Source organism: Leptidea sinapis, chromosome 19 (assembly GCF_905404315.1).
Source record: "Leptidea sinapis chromosome 19, ilLepSina1.1, whole genome shotgun sequence".
Lineage (NCBI taxonomy): Eukaryota > Metazoa > Arthropoda > Insecta > Lepidoptera > Pieridae > Leptidea > Leptidea sinapis.
Window position 1 is genome coordinate 5,029,139 of NC_066283.1, and position 13,431 is coordinate 5,042,569.

Below are 13,431 nucleotides of genomic sequence, written 5' to 3' on the forward strand. Positions count from 1 at the left end.
ACCGGAAACGATAGCACTTGTGAGTTTTGAAACAACATTTAGAACGACAAAACAAAGGTTTATACCAATTTACAGCTTATTATCTTTCATTCCAAAAGTTGACCCCTTTTTTTACCTATTATGACTGGGCTAGTAAGTAGTGACTAGTGAACTATCATGTCAACCAGCGGGACGCGCCTCCGTAAAGCGTAAGTGTGCGTCCACATTGAACGCGCGGTGACAGGCGGGCGCGACGGGCGGAGGCGTGCGGTGGCCATAGTGGGCCGCGATCTCTCGTAGCAGTTCGATTTATGTCAGGAGGCCTACCCCTTTAATCGATATTATAATCGTGGCATTAGTCGTGTCGAATCCTACTCTTAGTTGCATCGTATTCAATGTCGAAATGATGATTGAACGAACGAAACATTATTCGATATTATCGGTCCTAACCCAACTCTTAGTTGAAAATGTCAGAGACGAATATTCGAATTTCACAAATAATCAAACGTCACTTTTACGATAATCTCAACGACACCTTCTAGGCTGTCGATGCTATTATCGTTTCAAGTTGTATAGATACATTTGCCATACAATATACATACTTAATAAATATTATTGAAATAATTGTATGTGATTTACTATTCAACAGGATTTTTTTACTACTAAGTCATTTAAGTCATTTTGTTGATCGTTTATGCGTAGAAATAATGCAAATGGCTGCCTGAGAAATAGGAAGTCGACGAGAAGGGTTGAGTTACTTTTTTTTACATTTTATTATCCGCGAGTTTTGTATTTTAAATGGTCATATTATATTCATTACATATTTTGAATATTTACATTATGTGTTAATGTTACCAAATTGGTGGTGCAGAGTCTGGCATGGTCCTTAGCGCGTAAACTGTGTTTTGACTTTTGACACTCAGCGACGTAGCACAGATAATGTTTAGGTTTGAACATATTCATTCACACTAACATCGTAAAAAAAACAAAATATTAGTCTATGGTAACGATAAACGATAAGGAATTCAAACATTTGTTAGGATAGGGTAGTTGCGATATATTCGGAGTATTATCGTATCGTTCCGAATGTATCGTTGTCAACTTTGCGAGTAGACCTCCAGGTATTGCAAACTATGGACTAGGATTTAGTATTTTTACTTGACAGTCCGATTCTGAGATGGGAGGTGTTGAACATTAGAGATGGTGTACACGAAATAAATAAAAACATAGAAAAATGTGGAGATTTTTTTAAATTGTATGAAGAATTGAGGTTATACAGTATTTATTTTATTTATTTATTTATTTATTTAATTAAATTGCGTTACATGCGACTTAGTTACTAAAGAAAATTGTAGTACTAAATAATTATCACATGCACCTCGTAATAAGGCATAGCAATGAACGACAGAGGGGCAGACATTCAAATATATTTTTCCTCTAGGTATTCATTAATGGAATAGTAACATTTTTCCAAAAGTAACTTTTTCAAAGAGGTTACGAATTTTTCAATATTGGTTTCGGCTTTTAAGTGTTCTGGTAACTTATTATAAATTTTAACTGACATTGGGTAGGGACCGGAACTGTGTAATGTTAATTTAGAGTTAGTTTGCATAAGATTATTTTTATAGCGAGGTGTGTTGTGCCGGGGCACGTCTATGATTTTAGTGTATAGATTTGGGTGTTTTCTTACAAACTTACATATTTCGAATAAATATAAAATTAATTAAACAAAGTTACTGTGCTGTGGATGTTTACTTTGCCATATAGGTTTAGATTGAATTGTCTTTATGCACAATTCAGTATTTACCGCCGTTTTACACGCGCACGCCGAGCGATAAGACCGAACTGGTTTGTTATCCCCGCCACCCGCGCGCTAGGTCGCTCGCTGAATAGGCTCGTGGTGCGACCATAACTCGCGGATAGGAAAGTTTGAAACCTCCGCACGCTAACTCGCTCGAACCCGTCGTTAGGCTTCCGCCTTAGGGACTACGCGCTCTTATTCAGCTCCATTCGCGTTTCGCTGAACGATATTGGTCACACTTATACAGCTCTGCTTCTATCAGCCGCGTACGGAACTTTAAATCACGTCTGCACTCTTTTATCTTTGCGTGCATAATGATTACGTCAAATCAATGCAGGAACAATACAGGTCGCAACTTGTCGACAAGGAGTCGCGAACCAGAGCTGTTCCGCCGCATTCGACGACGAACAGCGCTGTACGCGGCGGAACAGCGCCGAACGCTCTCTATAGCATTCGCATAATAAAAACACATTTATCCTCATTTTATGCTGGTTTGCCGCGAAAGCAGAATGGACGCGGAAAGCTGAATCGACGCGTACACGTCTCCATACAAAATTGTTGTTTTCTATGTACAAAAGCTGAAAAGAGCTGAATAACTGCGCGTAGTCCCTAAGATCGAACTGGTTTGTTATCCCCGCCACCCGCGCGCTAGGTCTCTCGCTGACTAGGCTCGTGGTGCGGCCATAACGCGCGGATAGGAACGTTAGAAACCTCCGCACGCTAACTCGCTCGAACTCGTCGCGCTAGGCTTCCGCCTTAGTCACTTCAGTAAGGACGCAAAGGCCCAATTCATATGTTTGATATTTCGCGCCCGAAATCGCTTCCGCGTTAGGCTCGCACTATGGACGCACACTAAGGGGGGTGAGGAAGACAGCTTCTATAATCCAACTACTACGCATGCGCGAAACCGGAGCGGGGAGCCCGGTCAGGCGGCAGCATTCAGTTTGCGCACGTATCTACTACCAGTACCGATATTTAGTCTAACCTCAAATCAAATTAATAATATACAAATACTGGCACCAAGTATACCTGAATACAGGTAGTCGGTTCTGTTATTATAACAAGTACGCAGGTGAAATTGTTGTTTACACAAGTTTTAGTTACAAATTATTTCGTGAAAATGGATATAGATAATTTAATTTCGTCTGTATTTAATAAAAGAGCGCTGTGGGACAAGAAACATAAACGCCATGGAAATAGGCATTTGACGAATAAGTATTGGCACGAAATTAGTACAGAGATGAATGAAGATGGTAAGTATGTATTTTTATTGATTTTTTTATACATATTTGGTACCTAGCTGTAGTGTCTAGAATCTAGATCCGGTCAAGTGCGGGTCGTTGCCTGAAGAATTAGAAGGAGGGTTCCAAAAGGGTTTTAAATCAAAAATATCCAATTCTCGTGTCCCGATGTTTGTTACTAAACTCCTCCGAAACAGTTGAAGCGATTTGTATAAATTTTGTGTGCATATCGGGTAGGTCTGAGAATCTGCCAACATCTATTTTTCAAACCCCTAAATGATAAGCGTGACCGACCCCTAAATATATATTTTTTGACAATTTTATTATTTTTATTTTATTATGATTCAGTATTGAAAAATACATACAACCTTCTACGATCTACAGCAATTTTTGTATCGCATTTTTTTTATTATTCTGTTCCATCCACAAATCCGCTATAGGGTTGCAAGATGTCAATCGAATACAATAATAATTGTAGTACGATATATTTGGTAGGTCTAAGAATCGGTTGCGTCTATTTTTTATACCCCAAAAATTATAATAATTGATTTTTTTAAATTAATTTATATGGCAATACCTACAATGTTTGCTGGGTCAGCTAGTACTTTTATAAAATAAACAACAATACTCTCAATCACGCTCCTACTATAAAGGGTGTATTCGTTAGGTGTGACCAGGCAATTCTTCTGTAAGTATTATAGATATAAAAAAAACTTTAACCTGATTAGGTGAAATGACATCAATAACTTTTTAAAAATCAAACGAGGAAAAACAAAATTTTTGATATTTAGCACTTCTATACATTTAGTATGAGATTAGTAGAAAGGTTTTAGTTTCCTTGTTTAAAAGGTTATTTTAGCTTAGTACTGTTTTATAGTACTGATTTGAAGGTACCCATGTTGTATCGTCCCGGAAAAGGTTGGACATAGAAGAAAGTTCCTTAAAAACCGCATTGTTCAGGAACGCCCCACATCCAGTTGGGGATGATATCCTAATTTGTGGCGTGTCGTGCGAAGGTGGAATATGGCGGCAGGAATCAGGTGAAACAGCTCTTGGGAACACTCAATGAGTGACACACAATGAAGCGACGTCCCTACGTAACGCTAAGTGATCGAGCCGTTCAAAAAGCACTGGGTCCATGACAATCTATTGTGTAAATGTAGTGCCGTTTTAAAAACAAAATATAATAAAAAAGAAGATAAGAAAAAAAAAGAACCTTCCAATCGAATACAAAATGTTTCTTTTACAAAAGAATCTAAAAAGTACCTACAAAGTTTTATATTTTGTAAGATGGCACGGAACGGTTCCTGTGCAACTGCGACTCGCACATTGACCATAGTTTTAAAAGTTAATGCAAACACTTAATAATAATGCGTTATATACTTCGATAAAAATCAGTACTAATAAATGGAGAGCCGTTTTTTATTCGGTTATACTGCGAAAACTACTAAACCGATGTGAATAAAACTTATACCATAAGATGCTCCGTGTTTTGGAGAAGGTTCTAGTATAATATTATAATATGTTGGTGATCCGGAACCAATTTTTTTTTCTACTTAGAAATACCAATATATCCTACAAATAATTCAGTCAACGTAATAAAAATCATGATAAAAATATTTTTTTTTTTAAATTGAAACTAGCTAGATCGATTTATCAGCCCCGAAATCCCCTGTATACTAAATTTTATGAAAATCGTTGGAGCCGTTTTCGAGATTCAGATTATTTATATAGAAGAATTGCTCGTTTAAAGATATAAGATAAATGCATATATAAACCACGGACTAGTAAAATAAAGAAGGACTCCGCGCCGTGATATTGGCAAGTGAAGCACTTTTATGCAAGCGTTGGGTTACGGGGTATACCAGTTACACAATTTTTTCTCCCTGAAATAATCATATATCCACAAATACTTTTATTGGAACGAAGTTCCTTACGGCAGGCTTGGAGGAGATAGGGATTTTGCTGCGGGACCGAACTGAAAAAATGTGATAGTAAAACCGTAAGAAGAAGTCCGTGGAATAAAACCGTTATAAATGAGACGTGCGCAGGCGTGACAGTCGTTTCTATTTCTATGTAATTTTATGTTGTCAAACAAAAATAAAGAGACATATTTTGTTATTTTAATTAATAATTTGGATTACGTTTTTTTTTTTATTTTACGTAATTTATTATTTCCTTAAATACTGAATTTCCTAAATACTTTCGTGTAGTTAAATAAGAACTAATCTGCAAAATTTAAGAGAAAAATCAAGAAAACCTACATAAAATTGAACACGATTTTTTTTTACAAATTGTATCGATTCTACATTAGACGAAGGAACTTCGTTCCTACCTGGTGTCCCATGACAACACATCTTTTTTTTATATTAATGTTTTTACACTTTTTCACAACGCACGACGGCATTTTTAAAATATTTTATGGCGACGCAAACTGATCTGTCACATACGATGGCAAATCTCATAATGGCGGCAGATCGGCTTGTATTAGTGTAAGTGTATGCGTGGGGCTATGTATTTACACGTTTACCAGCTTGTTTTGCTTAGCGTCCGTGTAAATCGTGTGTATGTGTGTGTGCGTCGATTCGAGCGCTCTAGTATGAAGTTAAAGTACTGTTCTATTACTGTATTGTGACTTGGGTCTCTTATATTAAAGATCACACGTCGAATTAAACCTGTTGCTATGTGTCAACCCAAACAAATAATATGGCTTTTTTTTTCAGAAAATAAAATACGAAAGAAATGGCGTTACCTGCGAGATCAATTCGCCGTAGAACTAGGCAAGATTCACTGCAACTGGATGGAAGACGAGGAAAACGTAAACAGTCCAAAGTGGCCTTATTTTAAATCTCTACTGTTTCTCAAGGACCAAGTGAGGCCCCGAATCACGAAACGCTTTTCTCGCCAAAGATCACAAGATTCACAGGAACAAAATTCAGAAGACCCTGACTTCGATAATGATGGTCCACTGCTGGCCTCAAATGATAAATTCGATGAACCAAGTCCTGCCTCATCAAGCCGTGAAACAGAAGTAAAGCATAGCCCATTCAAAAGACCAAAGAACAAAATACATACAGATAGAAGACTAGAAATAGAGAAAAGGAAATTATGGTACATTCAGAAGAAAAGACTAAAGCAGAAAAGGCTAATTTCAGAAAGGGGGGAGCATCTTTTGTTTTTCAAAAGTCTTTTGCCCCATATTCGAAAGATTCCAAGGCACACACTGCTTTCGTTTAGAAGCCGAATACAAGATGTAGTAGAAGAATTTGCTTACCGGAATAAGAATATCGAATCAGCGAATTCCGCTTCAAACATGTCGGATTTTTCTTGCCAAAGCCCTATGGAGATTGGAGAAAGTAAATCAGAAATAAGAATTGATGCTTAAATTTTTTATCTTTATTACCAATGTGTATTAAGTGAGTTAATAAAATAATTATCTATGTTATAGTAAGCATTATTAATGGTTAATATAACATCGTGGTCGTTAACTATGGGCCTTATGAGGAAGCTCATTGCCGCTCAGCGGGCAATGGAGAAGGGCTATGCTCTATGCTCGGAGTTGCCCACGAAATCGAATCAGAAATGAAAAGATCTGTAACGCAACAAAAGTCACCGACATAGACTAAATTATTGCGAAACTGAAGTGGCAGTAGCAGTAGGCACATACCTCAACGGACAAATGGCCGTTGGGGCAGCAAGGTCCTCGAATGGCGACCACGTATTGAAAGACATAGTGTTGGTAGGTCCCCCACAAGATGGTACGACGATCTGGTCAAGATCGCCGGAATATGTTAGATGAGGGCAGCGCAGGACCGATCGTCATGACGATCTTTGGGGGAGGCCTTTGTCCAGCAGTGGACGTCTTCCGGCTGAAATGAATGAATAAAGCATTATTGTCTATACTTTGTTTTTAAATTTTGTTGAGTTTCCTAGTGATGTACTAGCAGATACTTCGCCCAACAAAAGATTTACTGACATAGCCGAGCAGTACCTACGCATAACAAGCGGCTCATACTGTACTCACTATACGGCTCTTGTAACACCAATGGAATCATAGGATATATTATTGCTGTGCCAACTTCAAGCGTCGAATTTACGTACAAATGAATTCGAAAACCGAAAACGATATTGGCAAGTGGCGGGGAATGAAGCGGGTAAAATTTAATGTGAGTTTCATTAGTAGAGAGGACATTATGTGTTTTTCACCAGCGAAGCGCCACAATACCCCTGACAACTTGATCGTACAAAGGTCACGAAACGTCAAATTAAATAAATAATAATACAAATATAAAGCCGAGATTAGGTCAGTGCTCAAGTGAGGGAGCCTAGTCGATAAAATCGATATATCGTGGCATTAGTCGTGTCGAATCCTACTCTTAGTTACATCGTATTCAATGTCGAAACGGTGATTGCACGAATGAAACATTTTTCGTATCGGCCCTAACCCTAATCTTAGTTGAAAATGTCAGAGACGATTATTCGAATTTGACAAATAATCAAACGTCACTTTTACGATAATCTCAACGACACCTACTAGGCTGTCGTTGCTATTATCGTTTCAAGTTGTATAGATATATTTGTCATACAATACACATCCTACTGTGAAAGTTTGTATCTCTGGATGTATGTTTGAACTTCTTTAACGCAAAATCTACTGAATAGATTTTGATGAAACTTTACAATAATATAGCTTACACACCAGAATAACAAATAGGCTATAATTAATAAAACTATAGTGTGAATTATACAAAATATAAAAGAAGTGTGATTGTTACTAATGAATACAACTAGCGCCATCTCTTATCAACTAGCAAGCACAAGATCAATACAATTTATATGGCAAAACAACGTTTGCCGGGTCAGCTAGTACTTAATAAATATTATTCAAATAATTATATGTGATTTACTATTGAACAGGATTTTTTTCGACCAAGTAATTAAAGTCATTTTGTTGATCGCTTATGCGTACAAAGTAATGCAAACAGCCGCCTGAGAAATAGGAAGTCGACGAGAAGGGTTGAGCATATATATGGTGCGATATATTCGGAGTGTTATCGTATCGTTCCGAATATTTCGTTGTCGAATTTGCGAAATGCGAGTAGACATTCAGTATCGGCGCCGACACTGCCGCCAACCATGACTTCATTCGTTCACATTTAGTCAGTAGTCGTGGTAAGCTGAGTAAGGTGAGCACACGTTTGTGAAGTCAGTCGCTTAGTTTACGAGACATTTTAGCGTCTACGCAACGCGACGTCAACCCACAACACATAGATAATACACTATATACCAGAAATAGATGTGCCACTGATGTTTTTATTATGTAAAATCAGTTTACCCGGGCTAAGAGATGGCGCTGCGTTATTTTTTGTAAAAATATTTTACGCCCGTAGTGTACCGAATACCGTTGCTAGATGGCTCTCATTATGTTTATACTTTATCTATTGTTACAGAGTGTAAAGCCTGTTGCTGTAAGACAACCAATGAAAACCGGCAAGGTTTATTACTGTACTGTGCGTGACAATTACTACGTGTTACACTCGCGATTTGCATGTCAATGATTTTATGCCTTTTAATAAATGTGGTAATTTTCATGTTTAGTTTAACGCATACTTCAACCGCTGCGAAATGGCGGCAATACGAACAAATAAGAAATCTTAAAGTGAAAATGTTCTTCTTGTATTTAAAAAAAAACAAATGCGTCTCGGGACTCCCGGCAGACGTATATATATAACTTAATAGGTAACTTAAACTATTTAATATTAAATACTATGACTACGTAAAATTAAAACAATCATTTTATGTTGTCATAGTGGGTATTGTAAATTTTAATTTATATAAATTACGTGACACGTTGTTTGTCCGCGATGGACTCCCTAAATTAATGAACGGATTTTAATGGGAATTAAGATTTCGAAGGTCCAAAAAATCATTCTCATTCAAATACACGGTACACTCGAAAATATTCTGTTTTTCTTTGTGCTCTTGAAATAAAACCCCTTTAGGCGCTACTTCTAGGTAACTGGACGACAATGCAACGGAACCGGAAGTCGGTTACGGCAAGATGGCGTCACGTTTCTGTACCATCCGGTTTTTGGTTTCTTCGTCCATTTTTGGCCAGGCAAAGAAAATTTTAAATTGTGTTGATATTTTTTGGTATGAGATATTTGCAGTTTCAGCCGCTAGATTTACTGACATATATTCAAATTTATTCGGATTTACGTGAATATATGTAAGTCTCAGTGCAAGACTAAATGCATTTAATTTTACCTTCTCATGGAAGATGTGCTTCCTCTGAGCGATATGTAACTTTTGTTTACTAGAAGCTTTTTCATTCATTTTAAAATGATAATCAAGTGGCATTATGTAGATTCCAATTGCTTTTTCCTTTTTTTATCATCATCATCTTAATTTCATCTCATCAATAAGGCACGAAATGATGTTAATTTTAAATTTCAACCATTATCTTTTCAACCAAAGCGTGTTTATTAGTTTTTTCGAACAATTTTTTTTTTTTTTTTAAGTAATCTCAGATGGAAGTCAGAATGCCTTTCTGAGAAATTTATATTCCTTAGCACGTACAAATTTATAGCGAATGATTTATATTTATGGCCATACCTGCTTTCTTTGCTTTGAGCTAATATTATATATCACTATTTTTCGCCGTTTCAGATGACTCGATGTTATTAGTTTGTACATTCTTATCTTTTAGTTGCACACTTTCAGTCTGAGTAGAACATGCAATAGATAAGTAGCATGTTTGAGTTTCAACAGACTGCATAGACGATATCAAGCTGTCCCAGGATACAAGTAGAATAGGAAGAGCGTATTCTTTTAGACGACCATTCTCAATCATAAGTGGATGAAAGTGGATATCGCAGATACTATAATTCTTGGAGATGTCTTTTTCCACATTTATATCTACTCTTCCGATCATCTGAACCCATAGTTTTTGTCTGTAACAAAAAAGTTTAAATTAAAATAACCAAGACGTACCGTTTTCTAGATTTTGTCTTTTGAGTTACGGTAGACTATATTGTTGATAGACAGACAGACAGAGCAATTCTATTAGCTACCTCTGATGTAAAAACTATATCTATTATTCCTACTACCCCTATATGTATTATTAGTCTTAAAAAACCCTCTGACTGACACTGATTTTGAGCAGTTCATAAATCTTTTTGTTATTATTATCTTAGATTAAGGATTGGTCTCCGCTGCGCTCCAACTAGATACCACAGGCGTAGTCGCAAAGTGCGGCAACCAATACTACGAGTTACGACTAAGTGGGCGTACTCGAGCCACTCGAACAATGTGTGACGTTGATGTGCCACATGTTCTGTTAAACTTTGCTAATAATATTGAAACTTAAATGCCGGATTGCGAAGTAAAACTCTATAAATATAATACTATGTACAAGAAATAAGAAAGACACTGGGATCATATATTATCATCAGTAAGTATACTGTATTTTATTATAACACGAAGCGTATGTTACAAAATTTGAAAGATACCATTGAGTGTCAAGATGCCACGCACAAAAGCATCTAATAGTTGTCGTTATAAAAAAGCTTAGGTAGCTTCTTATGTAGTGCGGTATCTAGTTGGAGCACAGCAGAGACCAATTATCAATCTAAGATTATTAAAAAATTTGCAAATTGAAACAAATAAAGCTATTTCTCTACATAACATTATGGTTCTCAAATACATGCGATGACTCCTGGACTATCGATACTTTAACATCATTCCACGGAATCCCACAAAACTAATAAAACAAATATGATCCGATCGCTTCAATATTATATCAACTACAGGACATAGATAACTGCTAATATAACATAATAAATCCATACCTGCTGCGGTCTCTCGGAAAAGAGTAAAACTTATGTTCATTGTTTTTATAATTATTGTTGTAACATGTAGGTACGGCACACCGTGTCGGCATGTCCGATAATATAAGGTATAACTCAGTTGTAAATAACAATACAAATTTCCTAGCGCGCGTGAGTTCTATGACGTGCTTGCGTTGACGAATGCAATGCCGGCACTCAAGTAATGATCGCCGGCAAGCGACCCTTCCCTCACCACACCACCTCTTCCCCCTGCATCGCCTATTTACCGTAAAACTGTTCTACTTGTAGATTTCTCTCTTACTTTTCTACTATTTTATATTACACCAATGAAATTGAATTGATACAAATCACATTACTTCGTGAATATAGTACCTACGTCATAAAATCAAGAAACACTACTGAAGGTCAAATTAAAGACAGCTTCTCAATTTGACCGTTTCTCTTTGCTCTCGCTCTAATTTTTATTAGCTACATAAAACAGTTTGATTATGTGGGTATAAAAAACATTAACTGTTAAAAATAACTGTGATTTATTATATAAATCAGTCGCAATCCTTAATTGGCGATTGATTCATATTATATTTCATTTTCTTCATTTGCATTTCAATATTGATAAGATAATAATGAATGATCTATTTCACGTCACCACTTTTGAGATAATGCTACTTTTACTGGCTTATTCGATAGATATTATTCCCGGAATAATATTGGCGTATTTTATATATTTTATTGCCTTATTCGACAGTTCTTTGTTCCGGATAGTTCCGTAAAATATTCGTTTGTTGACAGAGTATTTAGTCCCATGTGCCAGACATGTGGGCCCGGGGTCTTTGTAATTAATTGTAGTCGGGGTATTTCATAAATGTATTCTCCTGCTCTCCAAAAAAATAAGACTTATAATAATAAGTATTTAATATTAGGTACTTACGTGAGTTTAAATTATTAAAACTTTCCTGAGTCTTTATTAAATTATCTGTTAATACGGCTTTAGCCACGTTTTTGTCGGTTTCGGTACCGACTAGCTTCGGACAATTCGGAGGTCCTTCATCAGGGTGAGTGTGGTAGGTTCGCGGTAACGTCCCACCTCTTACTGCGGACTTGAGATCGAAGAGCGCGGCTGGAGGTGGGAGGTACGGGGGGCGCATGAGTTTGTTTGTCTTTGTTTTTGAAAAGTGGCGTATATACGGGCCATGCAGGTCTCTCTCGGGAAATCGTTGACCAGTGCCGGAAGAATCTTGTGTCTTCTATCGAGGCCTCTCTCAAGAAGGTCGCGGAATAGGTAAATTGGTCCTTGTCCAATTTAACCCCCAGAAGAGTCAAGTTTACGCGTTTAAAACCACCAAAAAAACCCCATTTGTCGTATCACCGCTCTTCGACAACACTTCCCTTAAAGCCTCGCGTAGTATCGGAATTCTAGGTCCCGATTGCCAATTCCGCGGCCATCTGGAGAGCAAAGCCAAATTGGCTTCGAAGAAACTGGGCATCATGAATAAAGCACGGGAATACTTCAAGCCGGCCCACATTCTAGCGCTGTACAAAAAGGCAGGTCCAACCACATATGGAGTATTGCTGCCATCTCTCGTCTGGTGCACCCCAGTATCAGCTCGATCCATTTAACTGCGTGCAACGCAGAGCAGCTCGAATTGTCGGAGACCCAGTGCTCTATGAACGGATGGATCACTTGGCACTGCGTAGAGACATCGTTTCATTGTGTGTCCTCTACCGCATTTATCACGGGGAGTGTTCCGAAGAGCTGTTTCACCTGATTCCTGCCGCTGAATTCCAACTTCGCACGACACGCCACAAGTTAGGATTTCATCCCCACCATCTGGATGTGTGGCGGTCCTCCACAGTGCGGTTTTTAAGGAGCTTTCTTCCGCGTACTACAAAGCTGTTGAATGAACTTCCTAGTGCGGTGTTTCCGGGACGATACGCCATGGGTACCTTCAAAAAAAGCGCGTACACTTTTTTTAAAGGCCGGCAACGCTCCTGTGTTCCTCTGGTATTGCAAGATAATGTGTGCAGCGGTGATCACTTACAGTACTTACTTTACCCGTACGTAAAATAAGAATAGTTATTTTAATTTATGTTATACCTGTACCACATCCTATACTAAACTTCAATCACACGATCTTTCAATACACTGACTTTTACCAAGACCGTCAAACCCTTCGTAAGATACAAAAGAACTTAAATTATAATATACCTCATAATAGTTGTTTTAGGTACCTACGTCACAAACTTTTCATTCGGTTTAGTACCTTTAACCGAACTGATCTAATGTTTTTTGGTTAATAATGTTTAGTTATTATAAAAGTGGATGAAATTATTTTGTTGAACAAACCGGTTCAGAACGGTTTTTCAATTCAGCAATTTTACTAATATTTATGTAGGTACTTAATATTTTATTTGTTTTACAACACCGTCGAGACGAGCCTTTATGTTAAGTACGCTCGGCTAGTTTTATCTCTTGCGGGTTAACGATAAGACAACTGCGATAAGGTAAACACTTTTAAAGTCTAAACGAAATCATAGATAGGTACAAACCGATTTAGCCGTT

General features: G+C 37.4%; 1 long non-coding RNA gene across 1 annotated transcript; it reads left to right on the forward strand.

The window, feature by feature from the left end:
- Positions 1–2,611: 2,611 nt before the first annotated feature.
- Positions 2,612–6,466, forward strand: LOC126970042 (uncharacterized). The gene is made up of 2 exons (XR_007730525.1): positions 2,612–3,033; positions 5,745–6,466. It is a non-coding gene; the product is annotated as an uncharacterized LOC126970042 (long non-coding RNA).
- Positions 6,467–13,431: the final 6,965 nt, after the last annotated feature.